We start from the raw sequence: 23,103 nt of genomic DNA, 5'->3' as shown, positions 1-23,103 counted from the left end.
AGTCTGTAATGGAGATCTGACATGGATTTTTGAGTTTCTTTTTGTTCACAATCATACGCCGTCTGAGGCCATTCACACCCAGTTTAATACAGAAAGGGGTGGGGGCTTAAAGCTTTCTTTCAAGAAAAGAAGCATATTTCCTGAAATAAAATCAAATGCATGCACTAAGATGGGAATCAACGTATTGTAATCGGGTCCACGTCGTAAAGTGGTGTGGCTGGTTGCTTTGTCGGTGTGTTTTTTGTTGTTGCTGGGTTGTAGCGATACCAGTAGGTGAGTCGATTGCGCAAGGGTGATCAAACAATGCACACTGGAGTAGGGGAGCGCAGTTCACCAACACCGAGGAACTGCGGGAAATACAATGGAAGAAACATCGGTGGAGTTTTTGATTTTTTTTTCCTCCTACCTCTTTTTCTTTGCCATATCCCGCCAATTACATTGTTAGGGAGCTGTTGACAGCCCGTGCATTTGGCACTGGAAAATGTGCTAATGAGCATTGTAGTTTTCCGTGCACCGATGATTTTCTTGGGCCATCGTTTTGTTATTTTTAAAAATCCCTTCGTGTCGTGGAAACATTTTAGTGTGTGAATGTTGCTTCCCCCCCGATTTTGTGACTGGTCTGAACAGCCAGGGAGAAACAAGATCAAATGTATTCTGATCACAGGGGTGTTGCCCACACAACTGACTCAATATGTCATTGTGTTACACCTGCCGAAGGTTTTTATAGCACATCCGATATAATGAGACGTTGTAAAGCGATAATATTGAGGCTGTACGATGAAGTTGTTGCAGAAAGATGGATTTGGGGGGAGGTTTGGACAATGTCGTCTAGGATTACAGCGCCGGCATGGCAATGAGCAACAATCAGCAGTGTAATGGATACAGCATGGGGGGGTCTCCTCCTTCGGTTGACAGTCACTCTGCCAATGCAGATGGGTTGGTGTGTGGAAAGCCCTGTAGGCACCGTTTTAATTGCTAAACCCTTCTGGAGGCTTGACAACTTGCATCGGTCACCATGAGAAGCTTTCATTGTATTCGTGGGTAGTATTATAAAATAATGCATCTCTCTCGCCCTCACACACCGTCACACATGCAGATATACATGATGGGATACAAGCATATCCAGCCACCGAGAACTAAACATTTCTCTCTCATTTCAAATTGTATTTGAAAGCTGCCACTCTATATCATACATGCTACACATGTCTCCCCCGTATCAAATCCACGAACCCACCATTACTGACAGAAGCCTGTCCAGTCAAATGACATTAAAAGTGACACTAGTAGTAAATCCTGTCGTCCCTTTACTTACAACAGAATCAAAGGTTTTCTGCTTTTAATGTGATCTGTTGGTGTTCCCAGAACAGGTTCATTTAATTTATTCAATTTTGTAAACCATAGATAGAAACCCCTTGCTATAAAGTGTTGTCTTTGTCACATACGGGACCTGCCGTCCTGTTGACCAGATTTAGAAATGGACAGAAATGAGAACTTTCTGGTTTTTGTAGGTAGTATCTATTGTTACTCCCTTTCTCATTTAACTTCATCGTGAACTACAGTGCAAAGCATGTTTCTAGCAAAGAAGTGCTGACTAATTACCTCAGTCTTACCTGTCATTACTCTCCATTGTCTGTCTGAGTCAGTGCATGTTTAGAAATATTGACATGGGAGTATTCTTCCAGTCCTTCTTGAAGAGTGCAGTATGATTCAGACATTAGCTGCAGTAGTATTAATGAAAAATAATAATTGGGCAAACATTAATAAGGCAGTCTTTTGACAGTCTTTCTAATTATCCAATGGGAATGACATTCTGCCTGTTTGTTTCTCCTTGCTCAATTGCAAGAGCCTGGCTAATCAACTGCAGAGGCCTTGAGACTTTTCTGTGGATGCAGGGGATTAATGCTATCAGGCTATTACTCTAAAATCTGCAGGATTATCCTGCCAATCGTCTGGGTGCGGGCGTAAATCTCCCCACTCTGACAGCATATTGAAGCGAGCATTGCCTATTGGATCTTGTATGTTGTATTCTGTTTACAATGCCACATCCACATTCTTGATTGAAGCTTGGTATATTCACATTAAAGTCAGAAGTCTGTGTGCTTGTCTTTGCAGCTCAGTAGATGCATACTCTCTATAATTTGGGTCTATTACATCATGGTTATTTATAGACCGAAACTTAAATGAGTAGGTAGCACATTCTGCCTGGTTTTAAGGTCCCGTGGTCCATGGAATATTGTTGCATTGCACACCTTGCCAAATTTCAAAGTGGTGATTACCTAATGATTACAGACGCATCTCTTAGATCATCTTTGACCCAATCCACATTTTGAATCTGACAATCACATTATCTGCACAGTAGAGTTTGGTTGAAACATTGATTTATATTGCTTTAAATCTTTATTACAATGTCTGCAAAATGGCCATTTTTTTCTATTTACTCATCCTTGCTTATTCAGTGTCTAACATTAGGGCAGCCTGACTAGACAAGTGTGAATGTAGGTTCCAAATGAGCAGAGTTTGGAAATGTTAAAGCATTGAATGGGGCTCATCTAGTCAAAATCATATAGAAACAACATTAAAAACTGCATTTCAAGGTTTCAGAAAAAAAAAAAATCACTGTTAAAGCTGTAGTTCTCATGAGTAATAAAAGCTAGAATTGTGACAAACAGAAATCAAACCACATCTGCCCCATAATCTTCGCAGCAGGTTAAACCATAATGTACATCTTTGGTTTGCAATGAATTTGTTTCAAATTGTTAAACTAATTTAAAAGTGATTGTGGAAGGCAGCCCAACCAGAAACAGTGGAGCAGCTGAAATCTACATAGAGTGAAAGAGTAATCCTCTACAGCAATTGACAATGAACAATGCGAATATAATATGCTAATGGTATTTCTGTCTTCTTGCTGCTTTAGTCTGTCAACCACCTATAGTAAATTCTGGTGGAGTATCTTGTGATCAGGTTACAATTACAATCCCCCCTGATTACTTACTGTAATAATGGTAGTTAAAAATACAATTACAGTTTTGTTTTTCTTTGCAGTTATAGTGAAATACAATTATGTACACGACATTTTGATTGTAATTACATTACATTAAAATACTAACTCATATTTATTTCTAAACCCAAGGAACAGTTCAATTGAAATACAGGAACAGATGGTATAACAGATATTTGTATTTTATTATTATGGATCCATTAACATTTTGTTTTCATAAATACTGTCCATTGCATCTAAGAAACATACTTTTCGAATTCAACATTCAAGACATTTTGTGGCTAAATGGGCAAACTGGTGACTGTTTACTTGGTTGTGTTGCCAGAATGTCAGTTGTTTGCATCCTTCCAGAATCTATGAGCACCTAGATACTGGGCTGACTAAATAGCTTGTAAGCAGTGTTGTGCTCAATTCTACTTTTTCAATTCCAATTCCCTTTTTTAGACTCATTCCAAATTCCAGTTGCATTTCTTTTTGCTATTGACATCATAGGCTGCACTGGAATTGGAATTGAATTAAATATGAACTTCAAATGGAATTGGAATGGAGCAACTGGAATTGACCTCAACCCTGCTTTTAAGTTGATACATGGTGACTATGAGACCATGGACACCAAAATTGTATTAAATTGTCATCAGTAAAGCAGTTGTTTTGGTGAATTCAGTAATGCGGAAATAAGTTTGGGATACATTTTTTTGTTGCCATAAGTTACACTACTGGCTGAACATGCATATCATGTCTCTAAAAATTGGGGATGTGGTGTGACCTACAAAACTAATCAGATTGCGGGGTTGTCCAGGAGAAGGCCTGGGGGGGCAGTAGTGCCTCATAGTTTGTAGTCCCACCTTTTCATGAACATGACTAGAAATTCCACAGGTTGTCAACATACAGGTTGGCTCAGTCTAGGTATCTTTTCTTGGTTAGGAAGCGCATGTGATTGTGATTGCAGGGCTGAAGTGTTGAGCATGCCCAGAGTGTTGATTGTTTACTCGTAGAACAATCCTGGACATTGAGGAGCTGGGGGTTAGGGTGTGTGAAGAGGAAACCGAGTGAGCAAGCTGCTAAGAAAGGGCTATTTTTAACTGAGAGAAACGTGAAGATCGTCAGCCTTCTTGGGTGGACTCTTTGACTACCAGATCAAACCGTTTTCAGGCCGGGAACTCCAGGGAAAACAAACCGGCAATGGGAAACGAGGCTGGAGTCTTGCAAATCGCCTGCAACAAAGGGGAGGTGGTGTGTGATTTGGAGCACAGATCTCAGAAAAGGAAGTGTATTGCACACAAAAAAAAAAAAACAGCAAAAAGTCTATTTAAATGATGTGCTGTCTTTATACATTTCACCACATTTTTAAATGTTGTATTTATATTTGAACATTTGACTCTCCAGGATTAACCCCTTGAGGTAGAACATCTTTTTTGCATGGGGGTCTCGGGGGAGCAGCTGGCAATACATAAGAGACAATCCCAACAATTACACTTCTCTCACACAGTCAATCTACAACAGCATCTGTGTTCTAACAATGACATTAATCAAGGGCTTTTGTTTAAGTTTTTTTTGTTCTGGTAAAATGTTTCTGTCATACAGTGCTAAAAAATAAAACAATCTTTCTTCCCAAACTCCCTTAACATAGATCTGTTATATGTGATGGTTTGTGCCTGTTCTGCATTAATCACTGCAACTACATGCTGCATACAAATCACAGTTGTATGTTCCGTAATCACAACCCACATAAATTATAAACCATATCCAATTAATGAAGCTGGGGTTCCATATTGCAAATTGTTTATGTATTTGGATACATAACATTCCCATAATCCAAGACAAGTATATATCCAGAAGTTAAACATGACTGTGTTTTCTAGACGACATCCTTGGATTTAGGCACTGACTTGCTTAAATTCTGTGTTTTCGTGTCTTTGAAGATTGACTTTTTTTATTTGTATGACATTGACAGGTTATTACTTGTAAGGGGAAGCCAAGGGACAATTATAATTACAGTGAGAAGCTGAGATTTTTTTTGTTATTTTAACATAAGACTGCTTAACCTGCTTTTCCAAAACCGGTTTTACCAGTCGGCATGTCCTCCATGTATAAACATTCTCTTTACCATTACCATTTAAACTACACAGGTTAACTGTATCCATTTCCACAATAATGATTTTATCAAGTTGGAGCCATGCCACTATCTATCTGCTGAAAAATACATTAAATTAAATGGTTTTCATACTTCTAGTAACTTACTTGTGTTTCGCTGTATGCTTAGTAAGTTTCCTGGGTAAGGTACTATAGCACATGATGGTTAAGTATCTGTGTGTTTTTATCCAGTTAATTAAATCATGAACATTATTACCTATTCACAATTCACATATAATTAAGTTTTACCTTATTGTGTTTTGATTTATAAGTAATAGAAAATGTCTTCTGACCGCAAATGAATCTGTAATAGGATACAGGTATATAGATGTTAATGGATGGGTAGGTCAATGTTTTGATTTGGTCCTAGCCCCTAGTGTTTGAGTGGTATAAGACCACCTCTGAACCTTAGCACAAAGCCATGCAAAGAGTGCTGAACTGTAGCATCTAAAAAAGGCACAACTTAATAGACATTGTATAATGATAGTGTGGGTTTCTGCTTTCTTGGAAATGACTAATGTGCAAATGCAGCTCAGGAACACCCAGGAAAAAATGTTGCTTCATAGCACGACGGGCAAACGTGGCTTGTCTTTAGGAGTGGCACCACTGCACCGGCTCCCTTAACATACAAACTGCCACGCGTGACTCACTCGAGACGTCTGGAAAAGAGGTGCCACATAGAGAGAGCTCCCAGCATCCAGAGGGATCATTTACATGGCAAACTCCTAATTCCTTCTCTTCTAACCTGGATAAATGTATCGGACCTTTACTTTAAAATAATGTAGCCCCCCCCCCCCCCCCATTTCTCTGCTTGTTTGTGTGCTTGGACGGACGTTTCCAATTTAACTCCAGCTGTTGCCTTGAAAATAAAAAGTTGCTCTGATGAGAGGCAGTAGGCGCCTGCAGGGAGAAGATAACTGCTCCAGCTATCTATAGGAGTCTGTGTTGTCACTCGGCAGCCCAGAGGTTGAGAGGCTATCACACATGGCTGAAACAGACTGGGTGCTCTCCTTGAGCTCAGTGAAGGCAAATGCAAACTATCAGATAGTCTCTTGCCTTTAGAGCGGATTTTCTCATCAAAATAAATGCATGTTTATTCATTTATATTTATAGAGCTATCTCCCTGTCGGCATCCATTTAATTTGCAAAGTCTTCAGACCCAAAGTCATGTCTTTGGAATGTTCTCTTGTGGAGACGCTGTTTTATTTATTTGGGATTAATTAAGTGGTGGCTTCATTACAAAAAGTGTAGTCACTTTGTTTTTTACAATCGATTTAAAACAAAAAACAAATCTTCCTTAGTTAGACTGTTTTAAACCTATTTGAGTGAGGGTTCTTTTTCATCCTTCATTCTATCATTATATTTGTTAATGTACCATTGGCCAGCAACTGATAAGAGAGACAGTGGTGATGAGAAGCCACCAGGGTTTAGGTAAATGAAGGGAATATGTTTCAGTCCCCTGATTGAGGTTTTTCTGCACGTAGATTTTTGCCTGTGTTAGTCTGGACTTCTGTCTGGCTCCACAGACTCTGATTAGCACTAATCTGGGGCTACCTGGTGTTACGGAAGGTGAGGAAAGCTAAGATTACTACTAATCTCACTCTGCTAGTCTGGAGCTGTTGTCATCTTTGCAGGGCTTCAATGGTGCCAGTCATAATGGTACCACATGACTAATGTTGTGTAACCAGAAGAGAAGTATGTTTAATAAAAATAAAAAATAAAAGGAACTGCTAATGCTAATTTGTGGTTTCTCTAGTAGCTTTTGGGTGTTGCTTTGGTCAATTGCAGCTCAAACAATAGTGCTCCCATTGGATCTGTGACAGATGTGAAGCCATATGCTCCGTAGTGGGTTTAGCCGAGTGAATTTAGGGTGTGGATATTTTCTCTTGTGGGATTATCAGGATTTGTGACCAAGGAATTACACTTTAACTTCTAAGCACTGTATGTATACATGTATTTATATATTTATTGATAATACAACGCCTTCCCTGCCATATTAAAAGTAGTAACCCCAAACTTTGAAATATCCCTCTTTTCATCTAATGACATGATATAAAAGCCAGGCTTCCAAGATGCATAAAGGCCAAGCTAACAGATGGCACTTGTGTCTTTGTCTGGTTTATTTTATGCTTGGTGTTTTAGGTTTCACATTCCACTCTCCATTCTAACGTGGTAGGACGCTGTATAATTATTTAAAACAATGCTATTAAATAGTTTATATCACACTTTCTGTGATGAACAGGGTTCCATTTTGGGTTACTGAAGTGTCTATTGTATCTTAATGATGGACAATAATAACATTTTAAGATTTTAAGATATCGATGATTTGCTATAGTGTATAATTACAAACACAATTCTGGTCTGAGTATATTAAATATGTAACCATATTTAACCACCAGCAAAATCTTATTTTAAACTGTCAGGCATTTCAGCTTACTCTAACAGGAGAAAAACAGTCATAAATGTATTTATAGAACATTTTATTATTCCACTTATCTTGTGCTTATTACACATCTGGTTTTGAGTAAGGGTGGGGGAAGGTATTGTTCAGTTGTTACAAACCTGCATAAATATGCCCAACAAAAAATATTAAACTTGAAAAAAGTAATGTAAACCTATGGGGGATATTGAAATAGTTTATATAACTGTAACTGTGCTTAAATCACGATTACTGACTTGATGGCCCTTTTGCTGCTGTGACAATAGACTGAGTGGATCTGGGTAATTGTAGATCCATTTTGGCAGAACTTGTTGCATTAAAAATATTGCTGTTCACAGTCGCCTGGATAAAGTTGCTATATGGTTGAAGTGTACTGTGCTACACATTGTGAGATACTGACACTCTATATGTAGCTTGAAGCATTGCCTTTATTTTACAAATCCCTACAACCTGCAGGGAGCGAAGTTCAGACGCAGTTCATATTTTATCCCTGTTCATTTATACCATTGGGCAACCTGCCTGCTGTTCCTATTAAATAAAAATTACAGATGCTGTGCTTTTCCTGTTAGCACTGTTCTGTAATGTCCCCAGCTATCAGCACACGCATTGCCAATGTTCTCATTTGGTAAGAATGTTAATATGGATGTTATTCCAGTGTATTACTAATACTACTGTGTTCCTTGTTAAGGGTGGGGAGTGACTTGAAAACCAGTCATTAAATTGCTTCAAGATTGATGGTTTTCTGCAGCACTTATATTCTCACAGTATATTCTCACTCGCAGCCCTGGGATGTAGTCCCAGATAGCATTCTAATAATAATGTAAAGAATTCAGTAACAAGAAAATCAGCACCGAAGATGTGTGGAGCCCTGTGTAATCATTTTATTGCTTATGTGTGCTTGCTCCGATTTGTTTTATCACTGATGATGATGATGAGCATCTATGTAATCTGTCCACCAAAATTGATCCACTGCTGGATAAAGGCCACCCCAAGATGTTTCCACTTGCATCAATTTATAGCTTCCCTTTTCTATGCAATGTCTGCAAAGTTTATTTAATCTTCCCATCTTTTATATGTTCTTCTAGGTATTTTTTAATCTCATGGGAGCCATTTCATTGCTTCCTTTGTCCATCTCTGATCTGTTCTTTAAGCAGTCCGACCCATTGTAATTTTTAACATTTTCACTTTTTCAACGATGTCTTTAATTATAATGCTTTAAAAAAAAAAAATTATCCTGTTAATTTTGTATGTATTTTTAACCTGAATTTTCTCTTTACCACCTCTTGACCGGTTTCCATTTTATAATCATAATATTGAAATGCATTTTATATGATTAAAATGATCTAAAGAAAAAGCATAAATCAGTTTATGACCATAAAAAAACTAAAACGTGTCGATCTGCAGGAGTGGTAGCTTTAATAGAAGATTGATGACAGCCAGCCTGTAGTGTAGGCTCGAGATGTTGGATCCGACGCTGTCAGTGGTCTTTTTACTGGTTAGCCATAGAGTGCCTTTAATGAGAAATGTAAGCTAGGGTGTTAGTTATCCATTGTTCTCTAAGCATGGAAAATGCATTCAAGTACAGCAGAGGCTCTCTGGGAGCTGGCGGGTTGTGTTGGAAGGGTAACTGAGTGCATTGTTCAGAGATTTCCCCCCTATCTCTGGACGTGGGCCTCTTACAGCTTGACTAATAGTTGGGGCCTGTTTACAAAAATTATACAAGCATACTGAACTTTTTTCTCTCTATCTCTCTCTCCTTTTGTTGAAGTGACAGCTGATTTCTATAGTTCCCTCGCTACCTCGTCGTACTCTGTTTTGAGTCCTGTCGTGAAAACCTACAGTGCCTTGTTGCTTTTCCCCTTTTTGTCTCGTGTGCTCATATTAATTGGCACTGCATGTGGTGTTTTCCTGTTTGGCAGGAGGAATGTGGGCCGGTGAGAAAAGGTCGCATTTGGAAATGAGCAGTCTTTCAGGCAGTTTTACGGTGACCTGCATACTAACATATTGGCCTTGAGACGCAATCTACGGTTTCCTGCAATAGTATATTTTAAATGTTGTGCAGAACTGCAGGCATGCTTTATGTAATGTGATGATCTTCTTTTGAAAATGTGATTGGTTTGTTTATATTTATTAATGCATTTATATAACTTCTACAACCACGTTTAGCTCTTGACGGTTGTACCTTGCAGGGAAATTTGAATGGATTTCCCCATTAACTAAAGACTCTTCTGTGCAGTTAGCCGATCCACTTGGTGTAGCTCTGCATTGATATGGTACTGTATTACAGCTGTTGAGTTAATTATTACACTGCTAAGAAGTTAATATTTAGTTTCTTGCACTTTTAAAGTCAAACATTCAAGTAAAATCCATGAAGCCATTCACAAATGTTTATTTATCCTCAAGGGAGATCATACTGGTTAAAATAAAACAATTTTAACCATTTACTCCCCCTTCTGTTTTCATTGATACACAAGGGCATTTGATCTTCAAAATCTTCCCAGAAACTGCTGAAACATTTGTTGAATGGAGTCATTAGGCCTGTGAGAGGTGCCCACATGTTGACACACTGAAAGAATACTTTACTTTATGGTACCTGCTGAAAGCTGGCTGTACAAACATTACTGATACAGTCACAAGGTCGGTGTATGTTGAGTCGGCTCTGATATTGTGGATTTGTGTGCTATCTTGCTAAGAAGATGGTGCAAGTATGGTTAACTTTGGCTTCTAGGATTCATTTATGATAAAAAGGGGTGAAAGTACATGTCCTTTTTGGAGATCTGACACACAGAAGGGCTGTGTTATTGAACAGTTAAATAAATGCCAATAATTGGAACAAAAAGACTGGACAAGATCAATTTAATTGTAAGTATTGTGTGGGCAATGCTTTAAAGATGCCGCATTTATTCGATTTATTTTTTGCGGCTCTAATTTAGATGTAATCAAAATGATAAAAATGTCAAAATTGTTGATGGAACACAGAAATTATTAGTTTGTCAAATTGTAATAAACATTTTGAAATTTAAAATGTTCGATACATTTAGTAAAAAGCAGTCTCTTTCTACTGCAAGCCATGCAAACCGAAATTAATGCAGCAAGATTAGTGCATTAAGCTAAGCAAAATAGTTCAGCAAAATGCATTAATATTGTCAAATTAAAATAAGAATTGGTCATGTTGTCATTCTGATCTAAATTTGACATTTCTTATAAAAAAAAAAAACCTTACACACAAATTAAAGTTAAAGGGTGACCGAAGGCAAATTCATGTTGTTTCCTTATTAACGAGATAGAAATTAATGATTTTGTCTTTGTCATTCCCTTTAAAGTGTAATTTCTGTCCTTCACTATGGTAAGGTCAATACTGTACATGTCATATGACCTACAGTATTGACCTTACCATATATATGACGTGCTCTTGCATTTCTGGTGCTCTGTAATCAGTGCATATAGTTCAGACTTCTTGTTTTCTAAGCTACCCCAAGCGGAACTAATGCACTTATATTGGGGAACCCCCTGGGAATGAGACAGTGCTATAACAGGCCTGTGAGTGTTACTGAAATGGTGAATTTCCAAAGTGAAAAAAAAATGTCAGTCATAGTTGCATAAACATTGATATTTGAGTCTCAAGTGGAATATGGTCCCAAACACTGCTTTGGAGGTTGGTGTGATCAAAGTCCCCAAACTACGTGCTCATTTTACCAAAGCTTCACTGAACTGTGTTGCATTTTCAAAACAATGTGTTTTCATTGACCTTTTCTTGAGTCAGACGGTCTTTTGCCTAATGTTATACTGGATAAACTGTTCAATGGGAGTCTTTACATTTCGTGGCTTTTTCTCAGGTGTGTTTAAATCTCCTTTTGCTTTTTGTTCTGGCTGCAGGAGCTGAAATGGCACAGAAAGAGAGCTGAATGACATTTGGAAAAGTATGTTTTCTCACCTCCTGAGTACTGTGGTCATTCGACGATTGGTGCCAAGACTGTTTCGTGGATCTGGATTGATGTACCACCTGGAAGTTGTTTTTATTATTATGAATAATAATAATGATGTTACAGTTATTGCTCTTTAAACCTCCCCCTTGTAAACACACACACACACACACACACACACAGATCTAGGTTATATCTATATTTATGAGATGCATCTATACACTGATGCCTAACCATTGACAAGATGCCAATTATGGGGAGGACTTTATTATTACAGTCAGTTCCCTTTTGCTGTACACTGGATTGTCAGCAATAAAAAGCAGCCTAAGTGTTCCTCTCTCTCTCCCATGTTTCCATGTTGTAATTACAGACCATTTGTGGTTAAGCCTGAAGTCCAGGAAAAAAAAAATGCATAAAGCTTTTAATGTGTGCTGTATCATCCCATGCTCAGGGCACTCAGACATGCTTGTCTTTTTATCTGTTTGTTTTGAATTTAACCTACAAGATGGAGGAGAAAACTGGTCGAGATCCTTTTAGCCAGTCGGGCTGTTCTGTAATCTCGCCAGCTTTGTAGTGGAGGCAGGAGATATTGATGAAGATAAGATACAAATTACTGTTTGCAGCGTGACTATCCTCAAGATCAGACCCCTTATTGAACTTTGTTGATTGTGCACTTGTGCCTGTATTTTGTCTTGAATGAAAAGAAGGGGGTTACAAAGTATGCTTTTTCAAAGGCCAAACAAACTTCAACACATGCTGCAGCTTTAGAACTGTAACGATTTAATCTTCGAAATGAAAGGAAGCATTTATTCTATACATGTTTTTATATACATTTTTTTTACATACTACATACTTTATACCATTCATTTTCTTGATAGCTTCAAATATAGATTTTACCTGCACCATTTCTTTGCAGGAGGGTGGAACTGATCTCTGCAGTTTATCAATGTTTCCTTTTATTCAATTATAGCAAGATTCGTTTTAGGAGATTTGACAAGGAAGGAGGATACCCAAAATTTTGTTTTTATTACACACAGATCTATACAGCAAGACTAAACCACCACAAGATACAGGAGCAGCTGACAATGCAGACGGGTAGAATAAAATACAAATAATTAAAATGTGATGGGGGTATAGATATCATTGAATTAAGGGCTGACATTGAATTCTTATACTTTCCAGATTCGTTTTTCCCCTGTGTAGGTTGCACATGGAATAACTTGTGGTGTCATCACAAAGTCCTGTTGCTTATATCCTTTCTGCTCTGTAAGGATCTAAAATGGATTGAAACGGGATGTCAGGAAGGAAGCCCATTCTTGTGCTGGACAGTGTGGTGACTTTATAATTAATAGCAAATGCACGGGCCAGTGGGGATATAGGGGTGGGGGGGACCAAATGTTTGCAATACATGCGCTCAGTGTTAGTCATATTCAGTTTGGCCTCTCTTCACATGGTGACAAATCGAAATGGGATATACAAGATGTAATAAGTTTCCTTTAGTTTTCCATGTTGGTTTTTAGTTAATTGGATGGATTACATTACTGAGCAATCGAGGAAATGAGCGTTGTGAGTAATAAAGCAGCTGATACAGTGACTTCAAAGCAGGCAAACCTTGTGTGACGAGTATAATCTCTGAGTCACGACTCCCATCATACATACTGTTTACCTCAAGAAGTACTGCAGGGCTGGTTTTCTGTATCCGTCAGGGTTCATTTTTGCCAAAGGAATGTAATTTCCTCAGGGATCGGAATAACACTCCTACTGCACAGAGCTTTGATCCAGTTCTGCAAGCCCCGGTACGAATTGTTTTAGAGGCAGTAAAGCATCTGTGCGTATCCTTTTTAACTCCACGTGTCCGTCTGTGCAAATTCACTCAAAGGCCTCGTACATCTGGTTCATTACAGTACAGAAGCTAATATACTAGAGCCTGCAGTTTGTAGTGCCTGTGATGGCTAAACCTTCCTTTAAGCTGGTATTTTGATGCACCAATGAAGAATGCAGGAAGTTTTCCTTTTAAATTTGAGTGTCTTTGTTGCATAAATTATCAAGGCTGCTGTGAGTGTTTGTGAGGATATAGCAAAATTTCATCGATCGCAACTGAAGGGTGCTGTGTTGCCGGGTTTTGATTGTCAATTGTCCGCTTTGGTCGCCTAGTGGAACACAAGGCTTCATTGTGTATTTTCATGGACCCCGTTGTAATGCCCACACTTCATATTACCACATCCTTCCTGCACCACTGTACGTTATTTGATAATCTGTCAATAAGTTAAACCACGCAATAGTTAGACCTTCCCACTACCACATTTATTTTCCTTTAATCATTTGACTGACATGCTTACCAAATACACTTGCAATTATATAGACTAGGTCATTTAAAGTAACAATTAGAAGTTGCAAAGTAATTGACTTCATAACAGTTATCACGATAAATGCAATACAGAAAAGTTAAGTGCAAAAGAAAATACACCTGTACAGAATATCTGTTAAAGGCCTCCTCCTCTGGGCACACAGTGTGATGTATAACCTGTAGGCCTATACCTCCAGTCATGGCTATGCTATTCTGTGTTTTGGGTTCCTGTAGATTTCCAGCTGTAGCTAACTGGGCACCTGTCAGTGTGCTGTGTAAGAGCCATAGCAGTTCTTCCCACAGTGTGAAATTCTGTGAAAATAAATGGGTGCATGTTTTGCAGGCTTGTGTATGCGATAGCTGCAAGACATGATTGACAATCGGTGCATTTTTTAATTTTCCAAATTCCAGATGGTTTGGTCTAAAGTGTTTAACTTGCTGGCAATGGAAATCCTTAGCTTATTACACGGGCTGCACAATCTTACCAGCCATCTCAAAAGCCTTGTGGGAAGAGATCCCTGAGAGATCAATAGCTGTGTTGCTGGAAAGCCAAACCTTGACACCCAACAGTCTGTGGATTTGTGTTTTTCAGACATCTCCCTCAGTTATGGCATTCCCTGTGTGGACTAGAGGTTCTCAAATGCGGTTCCTGGGGGCAGGCACAGTATCGTATGTTTTTTGTTCTGTAGCGCTTGATGACTTAATCTAGTTATGTTATCAATTATAATCATAACATTATTTGAAGGTCGTTTCACAATTTATAAACTGGCTTTTATTTCCTGCCCAGCTCTTGGCTTCTTATTTGGACTGATGAAACGATTGACTAAACTGCATGATTTAACCCTTCTTTTCCGGGATTTCTCTGTGAGTACAATACTTTGAGTGATCATTGTATTTGATGTAATCAGCTGTAAAACTTAACCAAGATTTTCTATTTTAGAATACGTGAGACAATAATGACATTCGTTGAATACCTGAGAGCTCCTGTTGGAACAAAAACCAGCAGCCACTGTGGCCCCATGGACTGTAGTCTGACTCCCCTGGCTTAGAAGTTTATTTTGAATCAAGGTACACTAACTCTAACCTAATTTGCAGCCTATAGGCTTGGAGAGAAGTTAACCAGACAATCAAACCAATAAAGTCACTTAAAGCCAGGTTGAAACAAAAGCCAGAGATACTTTCTCCTTCCAGGCATTGTGTTTGGGACTCTTGGTGTAGAAACTGCAAGTATGGTTCACTAGACGTTTTAGCCCTGGAATTAGATGCGTGTTCCACTACATCCTGAAGGCAAGTCAAGTTCCAGAAGGCAGACTCTGGCTTTCTTTCACATATGCCACCTGTTTCTGTGAAGGAGATTCTACCCCGGTTCTACAGTGCTAATCTTTCTCAGGATATCCTGCACAAAACATCAGTCTGCCTCGCACATCTGTTACCGTTAACCTGTCCAAATTCAACAGTGGAAGTGTGGCATTAATAAGTGCCAACTGAAGAAAGCCCTGAAAGTGTTAGACACGCAACAATATTTAACAAAACGTCCCCCCAGCATATGTGCAGATTAGATTACTTCACCAGGAGCTTGGAGAGGTGAATGCTAAATTGAAGGACTGTGAATAGGCACTACTGTAGTGTGTGAGATTGTCAAGCAGAAGGGAGAGCTAGAATGTGCGCCTCACTGTGAGGATACTATGATAGAATACGAACTTGGAACAAATCCATTCCTTTATATACAACCTAAGATGGTTCAGTGGTGGAAGAAATTGTGTGCATTTGGACTTACTTCCTATTTACTCCGAAAGTGATATGGCATAAGGTTCGCCACAGACGCAGCAATTTCCTTTGGTAAACATGCTGGATTTCGCATCTAGAGCTATAGGCTAAGGGTTAAAGGAATGAGGTGCAGTTCGTATCCTGTTTTGGCATCTGTACAAACTATATTCTAACCATAATGAAAAACCATAGAGGGGTGTTATAGCCCAGAAGGGGAGGAGAGATAGACTAGCCCATACTGTTTTATAGTTTTAGTCTAGTCCAAGATCTAATAGCATACGCTTCAGGCTAAAACACCAACATTTATTGCAAGTGTATTCTGGCCCTTCCATTTTAAGGTAGTATAACTAATTTTTTTCGTTCCAACACTCGGAAAACCAAACCTGTTACATTTTCTGGTTACTTTGATTTTCTCAGAACATAAAAGATTTAGACCACTTTAATACACGAGTGGTCTGGTATGTTGCAGACTTGGCTTTCCTGAGCAAGTCAATTTCCAGCTTGTTGGAAAGCCCAAACTTGAATCAGTACCTGTGTGTGAAATGTCTGAATTTTGGAGAATGCAAGAAAGCCAATTATATTGTGGACCCTTTTGAACAATACTATAGGATTTAAATGAACTGAATCGAAACATCATTGTTTATCTATAGCAATGTATATGATAAAATATGTATTTGATTATTGTGGGACTGCAACTTTTAGAGCATTTGAATAAAGTACAGTTTACTTCCCCTCATCCAACATGTAGAAGAACTTGATAGTGTAGTTCATTCTATTAAAGTGCAGCAATCTGGGCAACAGACTTCCTGTGCATCTGAGTGAACAGGGCCATAATTGCATTCAGTTGAAATATGCATTCTTGTTAGGTTGACAATGGTAGACAAAAAACAAATTAAGGATTTAATTTCTGTTGCTGCCCTATATTCATTACAAAGAAAACAGGCCCTCTTGCAGTGTTTATTACAGGTCAGTACCTATGGGATGTTCTCTGCTGTTCCCGTTTTTGTAAAGGATGAGAAACTGCAGATCTCTAACACTGCAACATTTATGGTTTCTCATGTAATTAGTTGCAGCACCATGGTCAACTCAGGTGTAAACAGGAAATAGTTTGAAAGCTGAGCATATATTTTCCTGTGTGTTTAAAATGCCTAATTGAGGATGTTAGTTTTACGTTGTTGAGAGCAATGCATTAAAACGGTATGGTATGTGTCTCTGCAAACACAAAAGTGCTTGATTCTCTTCTGGGCAGAACTCTCATTTAATTGTACAATTTAAATGAGCAAGGGCACTGTGAATAACATTTCAAAAACAGACCTTAGATTGTGAACTGGTTAATGTGCAGAACATTTAGTTTTAATGGTAAGTGATGGTGAAGTAATTAGTGGTGTACCACAGGCATCTGTCACTCCAAAGAACTAACTAATCCTCAACTCTGAAATGAGACCCCAGAGAAGTGGAAATAAAGGGCAGGTATGTTTAGGAATGCAGGGAGGCAACTTCTTTACACAAAGGTTTGTAGTGGTCTTTTACACACTATCCAGGTAGGGAGCTGACACTATCATTCTACTATCAACCAAATAAAGGACTAGAGGCTATTTTTAACCTTTCTTATGCTCTTAACACTGGTATTTGTGTCTATACTGTGCAATGGCTTGAACTGAAGTTTGTATGGTACATTTGGAATGGTTGAAATGACATTCATCTTTTGCATGGATCACTTTTCAAGTTGGCTGCAGAGTGAGTGGGCATGGTAATGGACTGTTACTACTAACTTGATTTTACATGGTTGATCCTTCCCATAAGTATTACTTGAATATTAGAAAACCTTACAACTAAGGGGTGAAATTAAACAGAAACTGACTACAACTGACATGGGTAACTGTAGGATTTAATAAAAGGCTGTTTTTGAATTGTAGGACATCTAGAAATATTCTAATCTAATTCAAAAGACAGTCTGCATGTCATTTGTAAGTGAATATGTAAATTTCACTAAAGCTGCAGTATTGGTTCCCATTTAATTCCAGGAACAACAACTGAGGGTTTAAGAAATGTCTAGGCCCAGACTGACATTTTTCCAAATTGTGCTGAACTTTTTACATACATTCTCTGGTAAATCTGCATACATTTATATTTTGTATTTAGGCTAATTTTCTTCTCTACAGAAATACAGATTGCAAGTAAGATTCCAAGTGTTCTAACGGCATCTGCTTTCAACAGTGGTCAATGAAGCGCTGACAGAAGGTACACAAAAAGTAATCCCAGTCTAAAAGAGAAATTACATGGAAATTATCGAGCATGATCTTGCATTTTGGTGGATATAGTATTTTTTTTGCTGGCCTCATCTTCACTGTCTTTCCTTTTTCCAATCGATTTTTGCATTGTATTTTTGTAAGGTTCTTTTATTGTAAGCCTCAGACAGATTGTCAGATACATGAATGCTGTACCTCAAATCAAATCCTCACATGCAATTGTCATAGCAACGAAATGCAACTCTCATACCAGTGACTTCTGTGAACCCGGGTGTATTAAGTGAACACAATAAAAAAAACTGGAAAAGAGGTAGAATGTGTACTATTTTTTGGATTCGATTTATTGTGATTTACTTTTGTTATTGTGGTTGTGTGACGGGTAATACTCATTTAACTGGAATTTCTGCAGGTTTTCGTCAATCATTTGCACTTAAGGATTCTGTCTTGCTCTAGTAATATCCCGTTCTATGGTGATTTTGTATGTCACAGATTAGGGAAATCAGAACGGGAAGTAAATGCATACCCTCCTGACATTCAGTTTTTTCATAAATGATGACTTGTTTTCAACTGCCCGCTGTCTTTTGTTGAAGGGAAAATTAGGGGTGGATCACCCAGCTGTATTAGGATCAATATCACAGATCACATTTAGATCACTGCTGGCTCTGTGATCGTCTGTGCTCTCTGTGCAGCACAACACTTTCTGTAAGCACTGGAACCTGCACACCTTTTTAACTTCCTGCATGAATTGATGTTGTGATTATATAATTGTGTTTATATGCCATAGATTGTATGCTAGTATATGGAAACGTGTAAAACGACTTGGCTTAAGACAAGTACAACATCAGGTGATTTCTGAAGTATAATTATGATATTGAACCGAAGTACATCAGGGCAAATTCTCCTGTGTACAAATGAAAGGTAGAATAAACTACATTTTACATTTTAGTATTTGAAGAGAAAATGCATAGTGAAGTGTCACCCTAAATGTCAACATACTCCACTTTGCAGTGCAAGTCTCTCGGCTTGTAGTATTCGGCAGCAGCGCTTTCTCCCAGGGGGGTCTCTCTCGGAATACATGCAGAGAAATAATGCCACGTGGCCTGCAGTATGGGAGCACAGGTTCCAGAGTGACACTGCAGTCTCTCTGTGTCTGACAAGTTTCTATTAATCATTAAATGAAAACTCTGTAATGCAAGAAAACAAATAAACCGTACATGATCTTAATCCTAATAAAGAAATGAAGTTGTATTATTAATTGCACTCCTCACTTTCCCTTTAACGGTCACAAAGGGGTCTGCAGAAATGGCAAAATCAATACTGCGCAGCATGAAAACTCTGGACGAAGTTATTAACAGTGGCCATAGTTTGTTTTTCTCTCCTCTGTTGTCCAATGAGTGACTTTACGGAAGGAAGCATTTCTCCTTTCTCAATTCCCTGCCTTGAAGGTAAGTGCTCATAAACATTGTGGATGAGGGGAAGCTACAGAAGAGAAACCTTTGTACTAAGACTGAGAGTAATGTAGTTATTGTGAAGTCATTTCCTTCATAGAATTTCCATTTGAATGGAGTCATTTAAATAAATTTTGTGAATCAGGACACTGGCAAAATTACAATTTACAGTGAATTTTGCTACCGGTAGTGGCTGAAAAAAGGACTTAAATGAACGAATAATGATTTTGAGAAAAAGGTTGAGATGCTCAAGACTATTAATGGAAAACCAAGACATCTGTTCACATTCATGTTCGCAAACATTTTTTATGTTTAGCACTGCACTGCACTTCGTACTGTGTAATGCAGTTTTTATCAGTTTTTTTTTTTTTATCAGTGAAACATTTTAATGCGAGGTGGGGGGGGGGGGTCAAAGAGAGATTGATTTATTTGCCGAGAACTGTAAAGACAAAACTGTGCTTTAGGCGTAAAATATGTAGACTGATAAGCAATGCTTCATCCTGGAGTTCTGAGCTCAGGATAAGTACTACAGATATTGTTTAGTTACTGGACTTTGTTTTATTATTTCTGTTTTGTTGAGAACATTGTAAAAGCTTTGGAAATACCAGTGCACTCTTCTCATGCGATTTAAAGCAAATTAAATTGACTTGAAAGTTCTGCCTGGTGTTCTACCATCTGCTTGGCGACTGCATTTATTTAGTCTTCCAGAAACAGACTTGATTGGTTGACGTGTAGATTCGGTCACAAGCTTTTTGTACACAACACTCTCGCTGGCACTGTTCGTGTACAAACCGATGCACAATTTTTTTGCTATACTTGTACTAATTTTTCAACCAAAATCCACATTGCCTGAGACACTGGCCTAAGCAAAGGAAAACTGCAGTACATAGAAAAATGCTTATAAAATGCAAAATGGGAACCAAAATTATACTTTTAATGTAATCTTTCTTGGTAAGGCTCACTGAATCATGCTTTGGTAGGTGATTTAGGGTTCCTGATGAAGTTCAAAGGGGCTCTTATGAGAGCTTTATTTGTTCACACACTGTCAAAGCTCATTCTCTGGCTTTCAGGCAACAATGAGCTCATTACTTCAAACCCTAACCCATATGGGTTTCTCAAGCTCAGCTCTGTCCCCAAGTCAGCTGTAGAGCCTTTCAGAACAGGGGGAGGTAGAGGCTGCGTTAAGCATTTTCTGATGTTTGTAAACGCAAAACTCAGACACTTGAGGGCCACCTCCTATAGTGCTCAAGAGTAGGCATCCTAGGATTCCTAAGTAATGGGCAAGTTAGAGTTCAAAAGAACTGACACGAAGAAGGCTTCAGTCTAAATGTTTTTGCTTGTCCTTGTGTGTAACCATTATTAGTCAAAATTATTTTGACAATAATAAAGGTTTTACCTACTTGTTTACATGACGCTAACAATCTGCATACAGATCACTCTGAGAGAAGAAACAAGTCATGTTAATGTGTTGGAATACAAGAACACAACCAGGGCTACACATAAGAGGCACAGTTTGGTCTTATCTTGCTCCTCTGGTAACAGTAACTGGTGAAATGTGTGCAGCCATTTTTTTTCAAGGAACCAATTTTCTGGAAGCTTGCATCTGACAACCACAACTCTAAACTCATGTGTAAAGACGTGCTTACTGTTTTCTCTATTAAACATAACTTTAACTTCCAGTCATGACCTCTGGTCCTTATTTTATTGTTGCATGTGAAGAAGTCCTGTAGTTTGACTTTGTGCATCCCATTCAGGATTGTGAATACCTGAATCATATCAAGATAGTAGTCAACAGATATTACGATCAGAGAGATTGTTATTTTAAGTATAAACCCTTCTTTGAGACCAGGGACTACAGTAAGGCTGAAACCGGAACAAGACTTGGCACCCCCTGCAGTCACAGCACCCCTGGTGGCAGAGTATGGAACTTACCCTTCAGATAATGGGCTCTGATCGCCATGTTAAAAAAACCAATTAAAAACTAATTTGTGAAAACTGTGTGCATATAATAGTCATACTTTGTAATTAAAGTGAATGGGTCCAAAAAGTATCAATGCATTTTATTTATAATACTATTTATTATTATGATTATAATACAATTATATTAATATAGGTCTGTTATATTAGTATAGGTCTACATATCATATGTCTGGATGGATTTGGTCATGTATCTATGTATTTTTTTCTGGGCAATGGTGCTTCCAAATAGTCCCAGAATACTTATATTGGCATTTGAAAGGTGCTACAGGGTTACCAAAATTTCCAGAGAAAACCTCTGTGTCACAGCTGTGCGAGTCTTTACAATACTTGAAAGTGGTAATTGTGTTTCAATGCAGTTTGTCGTTTTCTTTCTTTGATCACTTCATTGAGAGCGTGGAGGCCAACCCTGGCTCCATGTGCTGCACCAGCATGCTTTCAGTTTCCTGTTTTTGAGGTATTGGGAGTTGAAGGCTTCAGTGCCACTACAATTGAATCTCAGTTTTTAAAACAAATGCACAATGTTGCTAGGCAGGCTTAAGCAAATATAGGCAAGAGTGTTTTTAAACTGCGATAAGCACTAACAACAACTTCTGATAAGCCGATATTTAAACTACAATGTCCTACCACTTGGTTTCTGCTACACTAAATAAGAATGAACATGGACATTTTTTTTTTTTTTTAATGGAGAAGATCCCACTTCATATCACATACAGCCGTCATTCACATTATCCATGGGCTGTTTTGTTTGGTTTCAGGAAAATATACTAATGCCCGACCGATACAGGATTTTTGTGTCCCATACCGATACCAATAATTGGGAAGCAAATTTCCAGATTACAGATGTATCTACCGATATATCTTTTGCTAGCATGCCAAACAGACATTTTCTATCATGAATGCCTCAAATCTCTCCCTGTCGGAGATAAAGTGTGTCAATTATACATTGAAGGCAGGATTTTAAAATTTTACATAATAAACTTAACATTCATCTTCATAATAAATAACAACCACGAATCAAACATTGTAAAAAAAAAAAAAAAAAAATCTAACTTATGTAATGTATAAGGGAAATTAAAGGAAAAATACAAAAATATGCATGTTCTATACATTAGAACAAAGACCAAGGTGCTTTTTCTATACATTCGAGTGCTGGTCTGCCTTCTATCATTTACACACGTCAGGTTCTCTCCGGTTCACAGCCCTGCTCAGTGCTCAACAGGTTATAGTGCAGGACGCATAGCACAGCTGCATTTGTTTAAAAAAAAAATGTATTTAAAAATGCCCTCGAAAGTGTAACTTATTTAACATGTATATTGGTTTATAAGCTCTGTGTTTCTCACTGGGGGTGTGTGTGTTTCACCAGCGCTCAGTAGTGTTGTGTGCGTCAGTGTGGAGTCCGAGCTTCCAGTGAAAACTGAAGCATCATAACTGTGTTTAAAAAAAAAAAAAAAAACATCTTAAAATTGTTAAATAATTATAATAACGACTGTAAAACCAAATAAACGTATTTATTAATTGTCTGAAGTCTGACGAAGGATTTTATTGTAACTTAAACAAATATTTACCAAATAGTTTGAGATATAGTACAGATATTTCTGTAAAAAAAGGCCTATATCGTCCGATAATATCGGTACTCCGATGGATCTGTCAGGCCCTATCTTTCAATGACAGTGAGTCATATGAGTCACTCAGTATTGAATTCTTCCAGTTTTACCAGGTTATCCTTGGGTAAATATTAACTATGCCCTGTGAGAGTGGAAACATCCAGTCCTCCTATAATGACCCTGAAGAATGGATTTACTCATTCCAGTTACTCTG

At 38.1% G+C, this 23,103-nt stretch overlaps 1 protein-coding gene across 3 annotated transcripts in view; it reads left to right on the top strand.

The window, feature by feature from the left end:
- Positions 1 to 23,103, top strand: part of fnbp1l (formin binding protein 1-like) — a 71,342-nt gene that overhangs the window by 368 nt on the left and 47,871 nt on the right. The window lies entirely within an intron of this gene.

The sequence above is a fragment of the Amia ocellicauda genome, chromosome 19 (assembly GCF_036373705.1).
Source record: "Amia ocellicauda isolate fAmiCal2 chromosome 19, fAmiCal2.hap1, whole genome shotgun sequence".
In the NCBI taxonomy this organism is placed as follows: domain Eukaryota; kingdom Metazoa; phylum Chordata; class Actinopteri; order Amiiformes; family Amiidae; genus Amia; species Amia ocellicauda.
Note: the sequence above shows the minus strand (reverse complement) of the source record. Positions and strands in the feature narration are given on the sequence as shown.